The sequence below is a fragment of the Triturus cristatus genome, chromosome 2_1, assembly GCF_964204655.1.
Source record: "Triturus cristatus chromosome 2_1, aTriCri1.1, whole genome shotgun sequence".
Classification (NCBI taxonomy): domain Eukaryota; kingdom Metazoa; phylum Chordata; class Amphibia; order Caudata; family Salamandridae; genus Triturus; species Triturus cristatus.
This window is the reverse complement of record NC_140581.1, coordinates 465062447-465082843: the sequence shown is the minus strand read 5'-3', so window position 1 is coordinate 465082843 and position 20397 is coordinate 465062447. Positions and strand designations below refer to the sequence as shown.

General features: G+C 44.4%; 2 protein-coding genes across 2 annotated transcripts in view; one reads left to right on the top strand and one right to left on the bottom strand.

The window, feature by feature from the left end:
* SV2C (synaptic vesicle glycoprotein 2C) overlaps positions 1-20397 on the top strand; it is a 784750-nt gene that overhangs the window by 145945 nt on the left and 618408 nt on the right. The gene's annotated exons all lie outside the window — the stretch shown is intronic.
* LOC146865484 (uncharacterized) overlaps positions 1-20397 on the bottom strand; it is a 218692-nt gene that overhangs the window by 190766 nt on the left and 7529 nt on the right. The window lies entirely within an intron of this gene.

Genomic DNA, 20397 nt, shown 5'->3' with positions numbered 1-20397 from the left:
TTCTGCATAGGGCATACCGTAGCCCCCTGAAAATACAAAAGCTTTTCCAATCAGCTTCCTCAGAATGCACATCTTACTTTTGGAAGGATAGCCCTGACCTGATACAGCCAAACTCACTATCAGGTTTCTGGATCTCACTCTTGCTTTTGCTCGCCCCTCTCTACTGTCCTGGTACAAGTATCTCTAACATTGGTCAGAGGCTAAAGGCACCTCTTTGCTTAAGAAGGAGAAATATGGCCTCAGTCATATCCCAATTGCTGACCTCTGTGATGCCTTAGTACTTGCACATAAAGTTTTGTTTCATAACATGATCTTCCTCCTTGAATGGATACCCTACCATAGTCCGACGTGGAATATTGAGCCTGCCACCTGCCCTTTCTGCTTGCATTCATGCACGAATCCTCCCCCCCATGCTGTCCCCCAAAGGGATAGTCATGGAACACTATGATGTTGGGCATTGCGCTACCTAGCGTTTGTCCTCTGTACTGGACCAAATCATAATCATGCTAAGATGTTCTAATTTAGGCTAATTTTTTGGTTTAATTCCAAAGTTAATGTTTAAATTGCATTACTATGAGCTGTACTTGAACATTGCTATGTTGTAATAATATAGTGATATGTCAGTACCTTTGTGGTGTAAGGATATGCAAATTTATATAGCATATTTGTATTGCACTCGTTCATTGATGGATACATCTACTATTTAGCCACCTAGTGGCATAGTAAGAAATCTTCAGCCACAATAACAATGCTGTTCCTTTACATTATAGACTATAGAGCCATATTATTTACATATACACAAAATACAACAGTAATTCACAAAGTCGCTCATAGTTCATAATTCTAGCTGTATTCTCCCAAGTATGCATGCAAATCTGCTCAATCAAAAGAATGTTTATTATTGCTCACAGCACATACTTGAAGATGCTTCTTTATTTTTGTTTCCGGGGCAGAGATCTCCCCGTAGTAAAGAATAGGGAAAAGAAAATGCTTATTAAAATATAAAAAGTAAAAGTAAAAATGTTTTATAGATAATATTAATGTAAATTAAGTTCATACATTTCTTTTAAATATAGTTCAAAATTTAAAAAAATGCTACAGCACTATCTTCTTATTTTTTTTAATTAAATATGTACGTATTTTAAATATATTAAATTGAAATCATTTTTAAAAGATTTATAAAAAATCCAACCTAAATTAAAATGCTTATAATATTTAATTTTCAATATTAAAATGAACAAAACCGAAAGTATTGAGCTAATTTAAATTAATATATATTTTTCTAGATTAGCTGTATTTTAATCTAAAAAAGTTATTAAAATAAATTAAAGTAAAACAAAATTATATAACATTAAATTGAATGTATGTATAGTTTTAAAAAGTGGAAATAAATTACTTAATGTATATATTATTTCCTATGGGGTTCTAGTTGAAGTTCTTTCCTCCATTATTTTCTATGCAAGGGTGTTGCAGTACCAGTGGTTAGACATGTGTGGCACTGGACACCTTCCAGGTATGAGTCAGAATACATTTATGGTTTAAATCTTTTATTGTTTAATCACAAAACCTCAGGAAGGACCTGAGGGAGGGGACTAGAGGCACGGGGTGCTAGGAGAGGCAGCCTCCAAACTATAATGTTTACCACGCAAGAGCCGCTCCTAGTATAGTGATCTAAGTGCTACCATGTAATAGTATTCGTTTGTGAGTGCAGGCATCTCACAAACAGTGAAAGACTGGTCTCACACACCACCTGGTGTCATGCTTCATCATTGACCAGTCCTCGCCCTCTAAAAACTTGGTTTGATAGAGGGCGGGCATACACCTGAAGACAGGGATGCACTTCTAAAGCTAAGTGGGGGCCCTTACAAAAAGTGAAGTTTAAAAACAATTACAGGTGTCATACTTATTTTAATGTAACTGGCATCTGTATGGTGTTTAAAAACAATGGTCGGTGTGATGGAGATTCTATTGTTCCCCCACCGTACTACAAGTGGTGAACATGTTTCTGCCTGCTGGCCCCGAGGGGTCTGTGGTATTCATCAGGACCTATAATGCTTAAATGGGCTCCATCCTTACCGTATTCTGTTGGTGAGGGTTCCACTTGGTGGGGTGAACAATTTTACTCTCCACCGTGTATGCGACTAAGTTTTTACGCCCTATCTGATGGGACCTAGTAGCCCCATAGGAGAGTGAGGAGGGGAGACCCCTTTGGTCAAGCGTGTGACTGGAGAGAGCTCCCGCTTCTACACCTGCATCTGATCTCCTCGCTTTCTGACCGGCGAGGAAGCGAGGAGATCAGACGCAGGTGTAGAAGCGGGAGCTCTCTCCAGTCACACGCTTGACCAAAGGGGTGTCCCCTCCTCACTCTCCTATGGGGCTAATAGGTCCCATCAGATAGGGCGTAAAAACTTAGTCGCATACACGGTGGCGTGTGAAATAAAGTGAATAGGAACCAGGCAGCCGTATTTTGAAACACCTGCAATTTATTCAAAAGGTAACTCAGAATGCCAGCATACAGTGCATTAGCGTAATCGAGGTGAGAAAGAATGAAAGCACGAACAACAGTTTCCTTAGCGGAATTGGGCAAAAGAGGAAGTAACTTCCTCAGAGACTTCAGGATGCTAAAACAGGTGCCAGCCAACTTCTTAACCTGCGATGAGAAGGTAATGGTCTCATTGAACCAGACCCCCAGATTCTTAAAGCTAGGTAGGGGGGAACCAGGGGGCCATAGCTTCTCTCTGACGTAGGTGGGGAAAGTGCCATACCAAATGATCTCCGATTTCTCCTCATTGCACTTGAGCTGTGCCTGAGCGAGCCAGTGAAAGACCGATGATAGGCAGTGTTGAATGGGGAAAACTGCATCCTCATCACGTCCCCAAGAGAACAGCAGTTGGGTGTCATCAGCGTAGGCCATCACCTTAGCCCCTAATGCTTCCGAAAGATAAACCAGCGGGGTAACATAGATGTTAAAGAGAAGGAGACTAAGGGATGACCCCTGTGCAACACCCGTGGCCACTGGTTGGAGAGCCGAGGTGCACAGTGGAAGCCAAACCTGCTGCGAGCGACCCTCCAAGAAGGACCTGATCCAACCCCAAACGGACCCGGATACTCCGATCTCCAAGAGGAGATCCAGAAGCAGGGCGTGGGGCACAGTATCGAAGGCCGTCGAGAGGTCCAGCATAACCAAAGCAGCCCTCCCGCCGGCATCGAGGCACTCTTGAATCGCCTCAGACACCTCCAATGAAGCAGACTCTGTGCTATATGCAGCCCGGAAACCCAATTGTGCCTGATGGAGCAGGTCGAAGTCCTTGATGTACTCAGTGAGTTGGTTAGTGACCACTTTTTCACAAACCTTGGCCAGGCTAGGCAAAAGCGAGATAGGGTGGTAGTTTCCGGGAATGGATGTATCCAGGGATGGCTTTTTAAGGAGGGGAAGGATTTTTGCCTGTTTCCAGGATGTTGGGACGAAGGCATCATGCAGCGACATGTTAATGATCTGATTGACCTCCGGATTGATACAGTCTGAGACAGTGGCCAGAAGTGTGGCCGCACAGGGATCCGTGGGAGATCCTGATTTCAGAGCCTTCAAAATGTTAAGGGTGCTAGATAAATCTGGCAAGAAGGAAGTAAAACTGTGCAATGAGTCGACTGAGGGCTGGACAGAAATACAAGACAGGAGCTGAAGCACAGGAGGCAAACGTGGCTTGGATGGCGCAAATTTTATCCAGAAAGAATGTAGCAAGAGTATTACACCAGGACTCCGTAACAGGCGCGGAACGCACCAAGGCGGACGGAGACATAAAGCTTTCCATGATTGAAAACATTTCTTTAGAGTTGTTATTAGCCTGGTCAATACGTGATGTAAAGTATTGACTTTTAGCTGCCGCGATAGCAGCGTAATAGCCTTTTTGTTTGGCTCTCAAAGTAAGTTTCGCCAGAGGGCAGTAGCAACTGGAACGCCAAGCCCTCTCCAGAACTTTGCACTCATGTTTCAGAGTTTTTAGCTCCGGTAAAAACCAAGGTTTAGAAGGAGAGCCCCTCACAAGCTTAGGTAAGCGAGGGGAGGATAGTGAAGACACTGAATCAGCAATCCAATTAGTAAACCCGGTGACACTCCCTTCAAGATCTTGCTGACGGGGGGGGGGCCTAGCGGCAGCCAAAGAGCTCTTAAATTGAAGAGGATCGATTTTACTGAACGTAGGAGGACAAAGGAAATGAGAAGGCCGTGCTGGCTGAGTGATCTCCCAAGAAAAACAAATGAGGAAGTGGTCCGACCAAGAGATCGGGGAGGGCTCGGCCACCTCAACAGTAAAATTGGAGCAGATAGGGTTGAAGATATGACCACCCTGATGAGTAGGATGGGCGACCCATTGGGAGAGGTGAGCTAGTTGAAGGGAGTCAAGAAAATCCACAGAGTCTTTAGCATCTTGTTGATCAAGATGGAGATTCACATCACCCAGAACCATAAAGTAGGAGAAGCGCAGTGAACGTTCGGTTATGGCATCCCCGCAAGGTTTAAGAAAGGCGCTAGCCTGGCCGGAGGGGCGATAGATGAGAGAGCCACCTAGTGTAAAATGATCAGAGAAATGTATATTAAAATCCAAAACTTCACAAGCGTCCCATATACTAGAGACTTCACTGTGAAAGACCCAGTTATCCCTGTATAAGATGGCTACGCCACCCCCTCTACCAGTAGGACGATCCACCCGACAAAGCTTAAATCCAGCAGGGGTGGCCAGCGCAACAATAGGGTTAGATACGGCATCAAGCCAGGTCTCCGTAACAAACAGCAGATCCAAAGAGTTATCAGAAACCAGGTCAAAAACCTCAGCGTGGTGTTTCCTCAATGCTCTAGCATTTATGAGGGCAGCTCTATTGCGCATACCTGTCGGGGATTTGGTTTACGAATTAGACAGCAAAAGCTCTAGTCTAGGAACAAAGCCACAGGCTGCGCAGAGAAAGTCCACACTAAAAGGCAAGGTACTGCAGCAGTGGGATGGGGGGGGGCGGATAAGGAGTGGGCCGAAGCGCTTTAAGAAACTCACAAGATAGCCGGTAGTGAGTCCCATCTTCGGTCACGCATCAGGCAGCCTAACTGGCCCGGGCCGCTGACATGGTGCTGACAGGCGCAGACAGGCTTGCCTTAGGCGCGCCTTCAGTGTGCCAGCTGTGCGCCCGCTGCGCGCGTCCTCTGCGCGTCTGACCACAGCCCATCAAATTTTTAATGAGGGCGGCGTGCAACGTGCTTCAGCTAGAGCGCTGATCGCAAATATCGTGCGGCACAGTCAAGATGGCCGCTGACCACTAACTGCTAAAATAGCGTGTCAAGGATAAATGGAAAGAAGTCTAACACACTCTGTGTAAAAAAAAAGCAGCTAATCAATTAAAAATGGGAGTTTAACACACTCCAAACAAATACAAGTAAAATGGCAAGTTATAATTCCACGATTCCTATATACATGACCCCCAGCAGCGAATCAATCGGTAACAGCAAAGTTAGAATCGTTTGTATTTTCAAAATAGGTAGAGAGAAACCGTATCAGTGCAGAGTAGGCGTTCCTGTGCAGAAAGCCGCGACAACACCACTCCACAACATTCTCAATGACCAGCCAGAGTGGCGATAAGATCACAAAACATGCGATAAGGCGCGTTAGCAGCAGGAAATTAACACCTGCTCTGACCTGGTGCAAAGTCGGACAACAACCGGCACAAACCAAGGGAGCACAGCCCATAGCCAAACATGAAAAACAACAGATGCCCCCGGGCAACTGAACATGCAGCCCGGAGCCCCAATAGGGCAGCAACACCCACCGCCACCACCCCCAGGACCCCCCCGGACTCCCCCACCCGGACCAGCACTGAGGCAGCGCAGACAAAGACATCGACCTGCTAAAAACGCACCAACCTCACAGATCCAACACCAGAGAATGTCATTGCCCACCACAGGCTCAAAAGGACTACCATCCTATGCATCCTGACCACCATTGCCCACAGGCCGACGGTACCAACACAGCGGACAACCAACATCCCTCCACAGACAAAGCTGCTGGCTGTGCTGCACCTGTTAGCCTCTGGGACCTGCCAACCAACAACCAGAGTGGGAGGAGTCTCACAACCGGCCCACTCCAAGCCCCCCACAGCTGTCTTGGATTCCGTCATCAGCTTGGTACCACACATCCTTCCCCCACACTGCGCAGGAACAGCTGGAGACCAAGCAAGGCATCTACGCCATAGCTGGCTTCCCTCACATGGCCCCCTGGTGACACTGCACACAACATCCGCTACCGAAAGCACAAGCATACCATCACTGTGCATGCAATAGTGGACCCCTGGGAATCTCCACCAACGTCGACGCCAACCTCCCATTCCGAGTTCATGAGTCCTACATCTTCCGACAGTCCATCATCACCCGGCGCTTACTGGATGGCACCTACGGAAATGCTCTGCTCGTTGGCAAGTACCAAATGAACACACCACACACCTCAACTCCACAATCATGCAACCCATAACACTGGGAATGCACACGTCACAAAGTCACATACAACATGCCCACCCACCAGACATGACAGCACAACTTACTCTGGCAACCTGGGCCAGCCATGCACATAAGCCACCAACTGCATGGCACCTCAGCCACACGATAGCAGATTGTGGGAAGAGGTGGGGCCCAGGCATGTGCGAAGGAGGCAAGTGACTGATGAATGAGAATGTACACAATGCTAAGTGTGGCGCGGAAGCGATGGCCAGAGTACAGTATGCAGACCGCACACATATCCATGTCGACATACACCGCTGGTGTATGGAGTGCAGTGGACTGTGGACGCAACCATGTCACCCCAGCCAGTGGGGAAGATCCCCGAAATGTAGCTTGTTATGTCCCCCCCGAAAGCATGAGCGGAGTGGGCTGGCCCGGCATACGCCAGGCCAGCATAGGGGTGTGAATAAAAAGCACATAGCTCTGGGCGTGGTCCTCTTTCGGAATGCCCAACGTCTCTGCCAGGGCGGCACCCCTCACCCCACCATGAGGCCAACACCGTGAACGGTGTTGCCTGCGTTCCTGTGCGCCTGCTACACCCCGGCCCGCAGGTTCCCGTACCAGTCCTGCCAGGCCCTGCGCACCCAGGCCTCAATGCACACCTGCTGACACCGGCGTGTGTCAAAGAGGGCCCACCACGTGCCGGTGTAAGCTCCAAGCCCGAGTGCCACGAACCTGGCAACCTCCGCGACACATGCCCACATCACTCCCATCTTGTTGACGTACTCCACCTGTATGCACAGCAGACAAGTAGGTCACACATTAGGAACTGAGTCTTGATTACACTATGGCAGAGAACATCAATTATGGCTGATTTTATCTCACTATACTCCCTTCAATGTGGTGCCACCAAGTCTGTGCCTAGCATTCCATCCACATGTGTCCGTGGGCCCATGCGGAGTTCGAGTCGGTCGCACATGTGGGACTGAGTCTTGATTTGTCAATGGCTGAGTACATATCATTACACGCAAGGAGAGATGTGAAAGGAAGACGTGTGTCAGTCAGGAGGAAAAAAGGATCATCATTAAGGATTTGATCGAACACTATCAACAACTGCCCTGGTGTCACTAACTCTGTGCATCGCAAGACAACGACAAGTGGCTGTGGGCCCTTGCTGACCTCTGCGGAAAAGTAGGTCACACATTTGGGACTGATTCTTGATCATACATTGTCCGAGTACACACATTAATGCAGAGTTTACATCACTGTACTCCCTTTGATGTGGTGACATCAAGTCTGTGCCTGGCATCCCAACCACTTGTGTCTGTGGGCCCTTGATGACTATGCGGTCGGCCTACACTGCGGTCCAGCAGGCCTCACGCCACTCCAATTCAGGCTGTACCAGGCAGGACACGTCATCTTCGCTAACTGAACACCCGCTCGGCTCTGGTGCTTTTGCCTCCGTCAACCACAAGTCTCCCTCAAATGACATGTCAATGTCGTATGTTAGAGTTCCAGGAGGAGCTCGCTGAACCGCGCCTGTCCCGGGCTGACCGCTGCCTCAGGAATACAGTGCAGTCGAGTACGTCACACATTTCGAACTCAGTCTTGATTTATGTATGGCTGACTTGATATCATTGTACAGGCCTCATCGCAGACTGCATCCCCTTTCAGCCCCGGTGCCACTTAGTCTGTTCCCCGAGACCAATGGACACTTTCTGGTTGAACTTTGGTTGTGACTGAGTACATGGACTTGGGGTTGTCATCGCCTTCATGTCAGTGATACTGACTTTGTGGCAAAAACAATGCAGTGGTATTCCACTCCTCCATTTGCTGCTTCAGGACAGCTTCCACCCTCTGCATCATGCCCTGGAGGACACCTTCCACTGTCCCCCGCAACCCTCCGCCACATTCACCTCGGACATTGATGAGGACCCGCTCAGATCAGTGATCATTCTTTTGCTCACCATGCCACCCCAGTTTAGACCTGGCATTATGCAAATCAGTCTTGACCCTGTGCCTCATGGGAACAGTCCAGCCCGAACTCCCAAGCCAGGTCCTCCCTGGACCGTAAACAAGCATCCTAGGACCGGTTTCGGGTTTCACCCCTCATCAGCCGGGATAGCTTGATTCCACTGGCACAGTGAGCCCGGGACCCACGTCTGGGCATACCCGGCGCACTTAGGGCGAGAAAACAAAAGACACACAATTGATGGATGGAATGCAGAACAAATCGAAACATTCACACTCAGTCAAGAGATCTGGGTTAAATCCATAATTCTTTTGCTTACCATGCCACCTCAGTTTAGACCTGGCCATATGCAAATCAGTCTTGATCCTGTGCCTCATGGGAACAGTCCAGCTGGAACAGCCAAGCCAGGTCCTCCCTGGACCGGAAACAAGCATACTAGGGCCGGTTTCGGGGTTTCACCCCTCATCAGCCAGGATAGCTCCAGTGGCACAGTGAGCCCTGGACCCACGTCTGGGCATAGCTGGTGCACTTAGGGCGAGAAAACAAAAGACACACAATTGGGACATGGGTCCCTTGTTCACTTTGCCACTGGATTCACGCTAGCCTGTCTGATGAAGGGTGATACCCAGAAACCGGTCCCAGGATGCTTGTTTCATGTTCAGGGAAGACCTGGCTTGGCGGTTCGGGCTGGACTTTTCCCATGAGGCACAGGGTCAAGACTGATTTGCATATAGCTGGGTCTGAACTGAGGTGAACAAGTGAGCTAAAGAATGATGATAGATTCAACCCAGATCTGTGACTGGGGGTGAGTGTTTGTAAAGTTTCAGCGCTCCGTCCATCATCTCCTTGTGTTTGCTTTGTTCACCCTAAGTTGGCAGGGTATGCACAGACGTGGGTCCTTTGCTCACTTTTTGCCACTGGATTCACGCTAGCCTGGCTGATGAAGGGTGTTACCCAGAAACCGGTCCCAGGATGCTTGTTTCTGGTTCAGGGAAGACCTGGCTTGGCAGTTCAGGCTGGACTGCTCCCATGAGGCACAGGGTCAAGACTGATTTGCATATAGCTGGGTCTGAACTGAGGTGGCGAAGTGAACTAAAGAATGATGATGGATTCAACCAGATCTGTGACTGGGGGTGAGTGTCTGAAAAGTTTCAGCACTCTGTCCATCATCTCCTTGTGTTTTCTTTGTTCGCCCTAAGTTGGCAGGATATGCCCAGATGTGGGTCCCTTGCTCATTTTGCCACTGGATTCACGCTAGCCCGGTTAATGAAGGGTGTTACCCAGAAACCGGTCCCAGGATGCTTGTTTCCTATTCATGGAAGACCTGGCTTGAAAGTTTGGGCTGGACTGTTCCCATGAGGCACATGGTCAAGACTGATTTGCACATGGCTGGGTCTGAACTGAGGTGGCGAAGTGAGCTATAGAATGATGATGGATTCAACCCAGATCTGTGACTGGGGGCGAGTGTCTGAAAAGTTTCGGCGCTCCGTCCATCATCTCCTTGTGTATGCTTTGTTCACTAAACTAATCATCACTTGTGCCCCCGTCATGCACTGTTAAGGCGTCACATATTGAGTCACTCATGACATGTTAAAGGATATCAATAATGACATTACTGATGACATGATCCAGCAGTACCAGTAGTCTGCTCATTTCGCCTCACTTTTTCAGTAAATATGTACCTAGTAAGTGTCTTGCCTGAACTTCTTTTATAGATAATAACACTAATTTCAGAACTATCAATCTACGTCATTTGCTTTTGAATACACCAAGTAATAATACTGTATCCACTTCTATAAAAAATACAACTCTTTGTTACACATTAACCTGCAACAATCTTATCAGAAATAACGTTTGTTTTAAAACAAAACAAAAGCAGCAATATTGAGACAGATCACAACTGTTGTAAACTACTGCCAAACAATCAGCATAAACGGAGAGACCCATTTTATCAAAAACACACATTCACTATTACAACATAAAGCATGCAACACAATAAACCACACCACTGCTGTAAGAAAACACTAAATATCATATTACAGCACACCCACCATGATTTAGAAACATTCCCATATAATATAAACAGCCCACTCGTATCATATGACCACACATCCACTGAAGTTTAAGTTTATTGTCTGATTAATTAAAGTCATTACATTTAGAATAAAATATTCTCTTAAACTTCTATAAATATATGGTAACTCAAGATTAGTCATGTGCAAATCATACTCAGATGTCTGTGCAAAAGGATGCTAAAGTGCTTAACTTCTGACCTGTGAAGCTCCATTCTCTCGAAAGTCAATTGCCACTTGGAATGGAGCAAATACAATTCATTCACAGCCTTTACAGGAGAAACAATTGCTAAAATACTTAATGTTATTAGTCCATCAATCAATCATATTTGACAATATATTCGTAAGTAATTCATTATAGAACCCGTGCAAAAGGTTACTAAAATGTTTGGCATTGGTTTGTCATCTTTCAACTTATCTGTTTCTGTTTGTCAATACGGCATTAATAAAGCAATACCATTTTAACAAATGAATACAATAATCCCTTAAACCACACATGTTTGATAACTCTCGGTTAGGCATGTGCAAATCATTCTCAAATATCTATGCAAAAAGATGCTAAAGTGTTTAAATTCAGGAGCACCCAGCTTATACAGGAGAAAGAATTGCTAAAATATCTAACGTTACTAATCCATCCATAAATCATCATTTGACAATATGCACAAGTTGATCATTCTCAGACCACGTTCCAAAGGTTAATAAAGTACTTATCATTAAATTGTCATCTTTTAACTTCTTATCTAGTTCTGATTGATAATTGGACATAATTACAACATGCATAAAAACAATTAAAAAGAAAATGCATAAAATGCTGAATGTTTAAGATAAAAATGTATAAATTCTTTCCACCTCGGTCAAAATTTAACAAACTGGCAATTAAGGGGAATTGACGTGCCGGATAAGTATAACATAAGTGCTTGCCGACATGTTCTTACTCCTACTTCTAAAAAATAAAGGTTTTAAAAGAATTCGGTGAGCATACAACAGATTTGGGCGGACACAAGCTAAATGCAGTAGAGTTTCCTGTGAATAATCACATAGTCTGAAACTACTAGGTTGCCATTGTTGTAGCCATTTTGCAGTTCTCTCCTTACTTGGATATCTGATTAATCTTAACTTAAGATATGCATCTCTTATACATGATGGAAAGGGAATAGACATATGAGGCTGTATGTCCAATTTCTAAGAGGAGCTTATGACTTTCCAAGCATGCTTTTTGGCTATAAGTATATCCCTATCGATATTAAATGAGAGTTGTTTGGTTTCTCGATTTAAAAAAAGCAAACTCTATTTATTTCTGGAGGCCTTGATAGCTGTTGATCGAAAGTTTGGTAGCACTCTGGTAAGTAGGCTCTCCATACACCAGTGTACGAGGAATTGCTAATTTTCTGACAGACATATTTGCTAAGGAACCAGATTCATATAAATACAAAGACTGTAAACATTTTTAAAAGGCGGCCTGTTGCACTAGAGCTTATCCTTGGATACCAAACGCCAATCAAATTACAACATGATCAATGTTCTTAGGAATCATAAAAACTCATTTTATGGCCTTGATTTGTAATAAGTCCAGTAATTTGATGTCCTTCCCTCGTAAGATGACTGTACCATAAACTAGTGCTTAAATTAGTTTAGTGGTCATGATTTTCACCAAATGATCATAAGTGAGACACCTTAATTGGCTCGAAGTGATTTAAAAGCAAAAATGGTTAAAGATGGTTTAGCTCTTAATAGATCAAAATGTCCTTTAAAATAAGTATTATCAAACAAAATGGCTACATATTTGTAGCTCTTAACCAGTTCAATGAGCTTTCCCCTTACATGCCAGGACTGAGATCTAGCTGTTGATGACCCTATTGAGATCCACTGATTAGTACAAAGAAATACATAGTCAATTAAACTATGACAAGCAAGCACACATATGCGCCAAACACTCCACCACCATATAAAAGACACTAACATATGCTAACAGAAAAGTAACCTCAAAAAATGATGGTCCTGACATAATATATGATCACAAAAAATGCAACATACAGCTATATTACAATTATACAAACATGTAACTATTACTACAGAAGAGACCCACCTTTAATAACATACTCAACCAGTAAAAATCTATTACCTTTAAATAATACGATCTAACACCATTAGAACCATAACATCACAAAAATAGGTTTCACTCATACATCACATAATATAAAGTATCAAATTCATCATTCACATCATTAGAAAAATCGAATCAAATGTTAACAGCAGTATCGAGGATGAACTCATCAGTGATGTCTCCAATGATGAATCCCATGATGCCAAAATAGGACCATATTATACATGTTTCACATTATGATTTTTTATGTCACATGTTTATTTTTGGGGTGGTTATGTTGAAGAATATGTTGTATTTTAATTGCAGCTAACACTGGAAAATGATTGCAATCAGAATACTTAGTTTTACCTATTAAATATTAATTATTGATATGATACAATGGACAATGGTGAGGGACAGAGGATTTATGTGACTCTATGGCTGTGGATTTACTACATTTACCATATAATTTGCAAAATGTGCAGATTTCACAAAAATTTCCTTTCAGCTAAAATGTATGAAAATATTCCCAGAGACTGTGCAGCCTAACTTGCAATTTATGCGGCAGAGCTAGGAAAACCTTGCTGCATAACGTTGTCATCCATGCCACATAATCCTAGTAGCCCAAGCAATGTTAAAGCTCTTTATAGGGGATTGGGGCTTTCAAAATGATGATAAAATCTGTATTTCACAAGGAACCATGAAATATGTCATATATTTTATGCTTCACCATGAAATCTATTTTTTAAGCAACTGCATATGTATAATCAAAGCACCAAACCTATTTGTGTATAGAATGGTATTATACCCAGGCCATCACTCTGCCTTTTCTAGCCCAAACAATAGCCAGCGAGTGCATTCTAGAGGCCATCCTAGTACCAATCCAGTCCTGCCCAGAGAACTTCCCAACAGCAGAGAAGCCTGCTTCATCCATTTAACTTCCAAGCCAAACCCCCAAACAAGATGAATTCGCTGACTTATCCTGCCTGAAGACCAGTACTGTGCAATTCAGAGCACAACGCAAAGCTTTCTCCAGCTCAGAATCCAACAGGTGCTCATCTCAGGTCAAACAAACCTAGCATTAGCCAAAGAAACTCCAGCACTGGCCCAGCCCAGCATCAGCTCAATGGAAATCAAAGCACACAGCTGATTCTGTGTACATAACCTTCTCTCCCTCTGCCTCAATTTCCATATCTGTCAACTTTGGGGGATTTTAGAAACAGGCTACATTCTGATAATGAGCACAATTTAAATAACTGGAGGCTCACATTGATTTACATGGCTGTATTTTCATTTCTGATAATACTTTCCAAATGTTTACAGTCACAAATATAGAGGTGGTGGCCTTCTGGAATTGGGCATCATCCCATGGTGATCAGGACCTGACAACCCTTGTTGACACCAGATCTTTGGTACATTTCTCTCCCTAGGCTCAGGGACGTCTTAAGGATTTTGGGGGCCCTGGGACAAACTTATTCTGGAGGTCCTTTTTGGGACCAGCTTTGATTTTATGATCCAGTTTCAGCTCTTTCATACCTCTTTGGCCAGGCCACTGACAGTGCGCAGGCACACCGGTCCACATTCTAAATGTGCTTACATCTAATATTCAGGGACACTGACTGTGTGTTTGCAATATTATAACACAGCGGCAGCTCACTAACAATACGGCAAATAATGCCGGTGTCACCCTCCCATTTCTCATATGTGAGGCCCTCTTTTGATCTAAAAGTAACTTTTGCTATGGATGTTGCATGAAACGAATACAACATTTCTCTGCAATATGTCTCTAATAGACTCTCAAACATCACCCACGTTAAAACAATATTATAACGGTATTTAAAACAATCTGTTTAAGAATTAATCAAGGCCATCTGGGCAAGACTCTGCAGAATAGAACTGACTCTATCCGGGGGGGCCCTGAAAGGCTGGTGCCCTGGGCCAGAGCCTACTTTGCCCATGCCTTAAAACGTCTCTGCATAGGCTTAGTTGATATGTTCTCATGTATGAAATCACAGGCCGTGTGCTTGAGGTATGTGAGTCTAGTACGTAGGTATTAGCTGGTGCCTAGGGTTGGCTGGCCATGCCCAATAGTAGTGAACGTGCTATAGGGTCTATCAAACATTTTTTGTAGGGCTTGTCAGTTACCTATTGGCAGCATATATGATCTTGGGCTCCGCTATTGCATGCCCTCCAATAAAATCTCTATGGGGTGACAGTAGCTCAAGTGGTAATCACATGATATTTGTGCTTTTGTAGAAATTGCTTGTAGTGAGAATGAAACATGTACATGATTTTCCTTTGGTCACTTGTTTGTCCTTGTATGTGGTACCAGGTGTCCACACAAAGCCAGATCAATACACTTTGTTTGACTTAATTTGATGTGGCTGTACATGGAATCCTATGGTTTTACGCTTGAATTATTGCGAGTTTGCAGAAAGGGGATTTTGGTATAGTAACGATGTAGCTGCTAAATTATATCTGTCAAGTACTGTCTGGACTCCTATGGAAGGAGGTAGTTGGTGGATTACCTGCAGAATACCTTTTATGTTTTCACATATCCTTGTGCTGCCAAAGAAAGCAATTCCCACATGGTGATGCAGCCATTCGCTGCAATATAGGGCCTTTCATCCAATTTGGCAAGTATATTTTGCTATGTTGCACTGCAAGTGTGTCAGTAAAACTGTGAGCCTTGCTCTGCGTCACGCATGGCCACCTGAATCAACTGTAGGCCTGGTTGAGACTTGTTGGCACGGTGCCCTCTATCCCTGCCTATGTGCCTATATCCTGTTCTATTCGGTGACCATCACTCGCATACCCCTGTGCATGTAGTCTCTATCCTTTGCAGTGCATCTGAAGGGCATAACCAAATAACTCAAAATGTATGTTCAGTTTCACACAACCACTCATAAATACAATATTCTGGTTCTGCATTGCATAGTACCTTCTATCATTAATCCTTAATTAATTTTCAGATTTGTACTATCACTCTTTAATCCTGAATGCACATTCATATTTGCACCATCACTTATAAATCCTAAACCAGTTTTTAATTTTGCACTATCACTCCTTCATCCTAAATGTATGTTTAGAATGTCAGCTTCACAGAAGAAGCATTAGAACATGTTCCCATCTGTCCCATCAATCAGGAATCATTAGGGCACGTTGATGATTGCCCTACAACTCAGTCATCATTAGTGCACGTGCAGCCTCGGTCCCAATTGAGACAATCAGTAATTGCACATTTCGAATTAAGGCACAGTTGTGAAAATTGCCACATTTAGCATTAAAGAGTGATGGGTGATGGTGCAAATCTGAAAAGGCTATTAAGATTACCGATTGATGGGGAAAACTTTAACGAGCACAAAGGGTTACTGAGTTAATTGTGCAAATCTGATCATGCATGGTGATGATGAAAGTCTGATTTACCATTAGGATTTACTAGTGATAATTCAAATCGGAATATGCATTTAGGATTAAAGATTTTTGCTGCAAATTTAAACATGGATTAAAGGTTATTTAGAAATGGTGCACAACACACTGGGCTGCGGCACCTGGAAAGAATCACCTGAGCTCTCGCTCGTTTATCTCTGTCGTCCATTAAGGTGCTCATTAACTATCATCGGGCCATTGGGTCATTATTGCTGGGGCTATTGAAGCTGATTGCTGTGTAGGGCCATTGATGCTTCTTAGTAACTGGGACAAGTGTACTTGTACACCAGCATTGGTGGTAGTACATCTGTGTGCCTTACTCTGTCTGCACATGCGCATTGATGTATGTCAATGCGGCATGTATAGCGCGCGCTGGGTGCGGCGCCATAGAAAAGTGAAAGCCGTTGGTTTAGTCAATGTTTATTCAACCCAGTGTTATGTATGTGGGCTCTTAAAATGCAGGTGTGTAGCGTCATCAATTTGTATTCAATTACATGAAATTCCGATTCATGATGAGAGGAAACGAACACTATGGTAATTGTCCTGTTGTGATTTGGACTAAGATGCTGCCAGGCACTTTGCTGGTGTTCACATACTTAGAATGAGAACTGCCTGCAGGTTTGCAGCGTTGAGGAAATATGTAGGCGAAAAAGTGCTTAGTTTGGTGAGTTCAAGTAATGGCGCTGCGCTCAATCCCTGGCACGGGGGAATTACAGCCAGGTTCACATTGGCAGATCTGTTTCCGGGCAGTGACTCAGGGCTGGTGAATGGTATAATCCTATCTGAGCTGCCCACGCGGTCACTTGTGTACAACTGGAGATTATCTGGCATTTAAACAGAAACATAATGTGAAAGGCCAGAGGTAGCAGAATAGGTCTCCAGGTTGTACAAATATAGATTGAGCCCAATGCCCTGTGCGGCTCTGACATGGTGTAATTCATCTGTGTGGAAGGGAGAGGAGGGGGGCGAAGGGGTGAGGGGGGCTGGAGAAAAAAAGACAAATATTCTCCCACATGTGTCAGCGCACTCGAAATGTAAAGAGGAAGGTTTAGACACAAAGGCCCTGATTGCAATAGGACAGCTTATCTCTTTTTCGGCACGAGCTCCATCCCTTGCACCCAAAATAGGATTATAAATCGATCGCAGATTGCACCCACGCGGGTGTTTCAACCTCCCAGTACGCCTCAAGTGAACCCTGACGTAGATGTGGAAGGCAAACACAACACATTCCTGTGTTGTTGCATATTTAGGGTGACCAGGCGTCCTGGATTTGCCAGGACGGTCCCAGTTTTTCACCAGCTGTCCTGGCAGATTTTAGGAAATTTAGATCATGTCCCCGTTTTTAGAGAGGGGCGACTGAAAATGGCAGGATGTTCTTTTTTTGGATTACAAAGCAGGGATGGTTAGCAGTTGTTTCAAAAAAGCAATTTTATTAACAGGCAAGTTAGTGGGTTTGAAACTTGCATTTTATTTGTGTTCCTACTGCCTGTTCTGTAATTCTCTGGTGAGGAGCGCTGTCATTCCGTGCGCTGGCTTGAAGTAAAATTGTAGTCCTTCTTCTATTTTGGTGAACTGTCCCGGTTTTTGGCTTTAAAATTCTGGTCACCCTATGCATATTGGAACAAGGGGAAACACAATTAGTGTGTTATATCTCACTCTGAGGTCTCTAATACGGAATCAGATGCAAATTGCACACTTGAATAACTGAAGCTATTGCAAACGACTATTAGCTGGTTCATGGTTAGCCCCCATGGTTGTGGGACCATCGCAGTCAGGGTCAGAGTGTGAAATCCTTAGATCATCATTTCGTAGAATGTGAACATGCACTAGTGTTCAAAGATGAGTTATTAATGTGCAGACAGTAAATACAAAAATTGTGCAAGGCTCTCAGGACTCGGAACCACCAGAGACTCGGGGTCTGACTGCTCCGTGAATAAGACCAGTGCTTTAAATGGACAGGCACTATCCGGTACTGAGTACCTGCACTTCTTCAATATGAAAGGGAGAGTACCTGCACTTCTCAGCACTGCTGCAGTACATTTAATGGGAGATTGCCAGCACTTTTCAGGAGCAAACAGGTACTCAGGATGGTGAGTACCAGGACTTCTCTAGAATAGCCTTAGAGCCCGTGTAGCAGGCTCTACCAGCCATTAAAGACCCACTTTAGCGTTAAAGGCCGAAGGTGAGGGCCTTTAACAAGGGAGGGTCCTTTAATGGCCAGTAGAGCCAGCTATGGAGAGCTCTAAGACTATTAGCACATTCTGCACTCAGAGGGCAGAATGTTCACATTTGTAAGCAAAGGTCTCAGGGAACCCAAGTGGTTTGAAATCCCCTCTGTCTCCTGAGGTCTTGGAATGTTGATGCTCAGGGCTTCTCCTGGCCATTACAACTGAGAGCTCAACATTCCAATGTTCTAATCCCAGTTAAAGCACTGAAGACTCTCTTTCTATTGAACCAAGCCGGGGCAGGCTTGTTGATCTTGACTCCGAAAGCCCCATTGTCGAAGGCATTTGCCTATAGAAGTCTCACACGCACATGCGGTTTGTTTTACCAGCAAATGGTGCTGGTATTCATAAGACCTCGATTTGAAACTGTAACATTACCTCACAATGGTATAATATTACACCTGTTTATATCCAACTCTAGTTGTGGAGAGTGAACGTTCCATTGATGGGATGTCACAGAAAAGTTGGTAGGAACCACATGTACAAGTGTATGGCTATACACACAATTGTTTTCTGACCCCTTCACACCTCGGAAATGGTCAGAGAGGGCACAAGTAAAACAATTTCCAGAGTCGGAATGGGGATGCAAAACTACCAGAATGGGAGGGCGTGTAGTGGAAGTAGTTCTCAATAGAAAAAACATGTTCCTGGTGAGGAAGAATCAAAAAAGGAAAAGAAAAGTGGAATTGTAAAAATACAAAGGCACTAACGTACAAGTGAATATGAGAAAACACATTGCCATAATAAAAAAATATACAAATAAAAGAACACTTATGTACTCTATATCCAATTGCACATGGAGAAAGTCCTCTTAATTAACAGAAGTAGGATTTCACGAAAGATTCCAGTAGTAGATCCAGCGATTTCCAGAGGTATGCTTGGAAACATTTATGAGTTGCTAATATTTAGAAATATGTACCCAGTGAGGTAGTAACTTTGGCACATCAGACTTCTGATTTTTGGGGTGAACCAGTCTGAAAACTTGATAACAACAGGCTCTTGAAACTCCTCACTGCTTGAGGCAAAACCCCACTTTGTCTGCGTTTTCGCAGCTCAGCAGCTTGCATAAGAAATGGCATTGAGAAAACTTAACCTCCCTAGGTTGTGCAGGGCGCCCCATGGAAAGAGGGGGGAAACACTTTAGGGGGTGCTCAGCATCTCAGGGGGCTCCCATTTGACTCAATGACAATAAATATCTTTGAGAAACGGGAGACTCAGGGGTCCCTTGTTACATTCTGCAAAAGGGACCCACAGGACACGAGTCAGGGGTACACACAGGTACACGGCATCCACCCATTATTTTCACAGGGTGGACGCCGTTCCCCCTGCCACGAAGTTAGGCCCCACAGAAATATGTTGAACTTGTCCCAGAGTAAGACACCGGGACACGTTCAGCAGCGCCTGTACGTTGTCTGCTTTCCATTCCCAGCAGCAACGTGCAGGCAGCGAGGGAGCCTTTTTTCACCTCCAGCTGGGCCAAAGATAAGGGGCGAGCCGGTCTCCTTTTGTTTGTATATGCTGACTGCCACAGAGGGAAACACAGGCACACTGCTTGCCTGCTCTTCACAAGTACTCAAGAGAGGCATGCTTTGGTTTTTGTTCTGTCCCTGTATATAAATGCAGACACTGTAAGACTGTCAGATGGGTTGGTCTGTCCCAGTATTTACACAAATAATTTAAATAGCACTATTTTATTTCTTTTATAGCGCTACATCGTGACGTCATGATGTAATTTGCATATTTTCTTACTTGGTCAGTCCCCCCACTTCTTTTTATAGGACTTGTGCCCTGGGGACCCATCAGTTTGCATTACACCACTGCATGGACGCACATTGTTTGAATTCCTTTTGATGGAGTAGGTCTGTTACACTAATCCTTGCTTCACGCAGTGCACTTACAGCTATAACCCTAGCAGTGTGTCTCCTATACTTTGGAAGCACCGTTCTTGTGGGTTTTGATATTAAAATGTTGTTGTCTGAACATTCTGCCAGTGTCTTCTTAGCCCCGGCCCTCAGGCACCTTAGCCATAGACTCTAGAGGGAGTAGCGAATATGTGCGTGTTTGTCTATTTGTTGAAATATATATGTATTCTTGGGTTGTATATAAGCAAACCACAGAGCAGAATATGCTGTTTATTACCA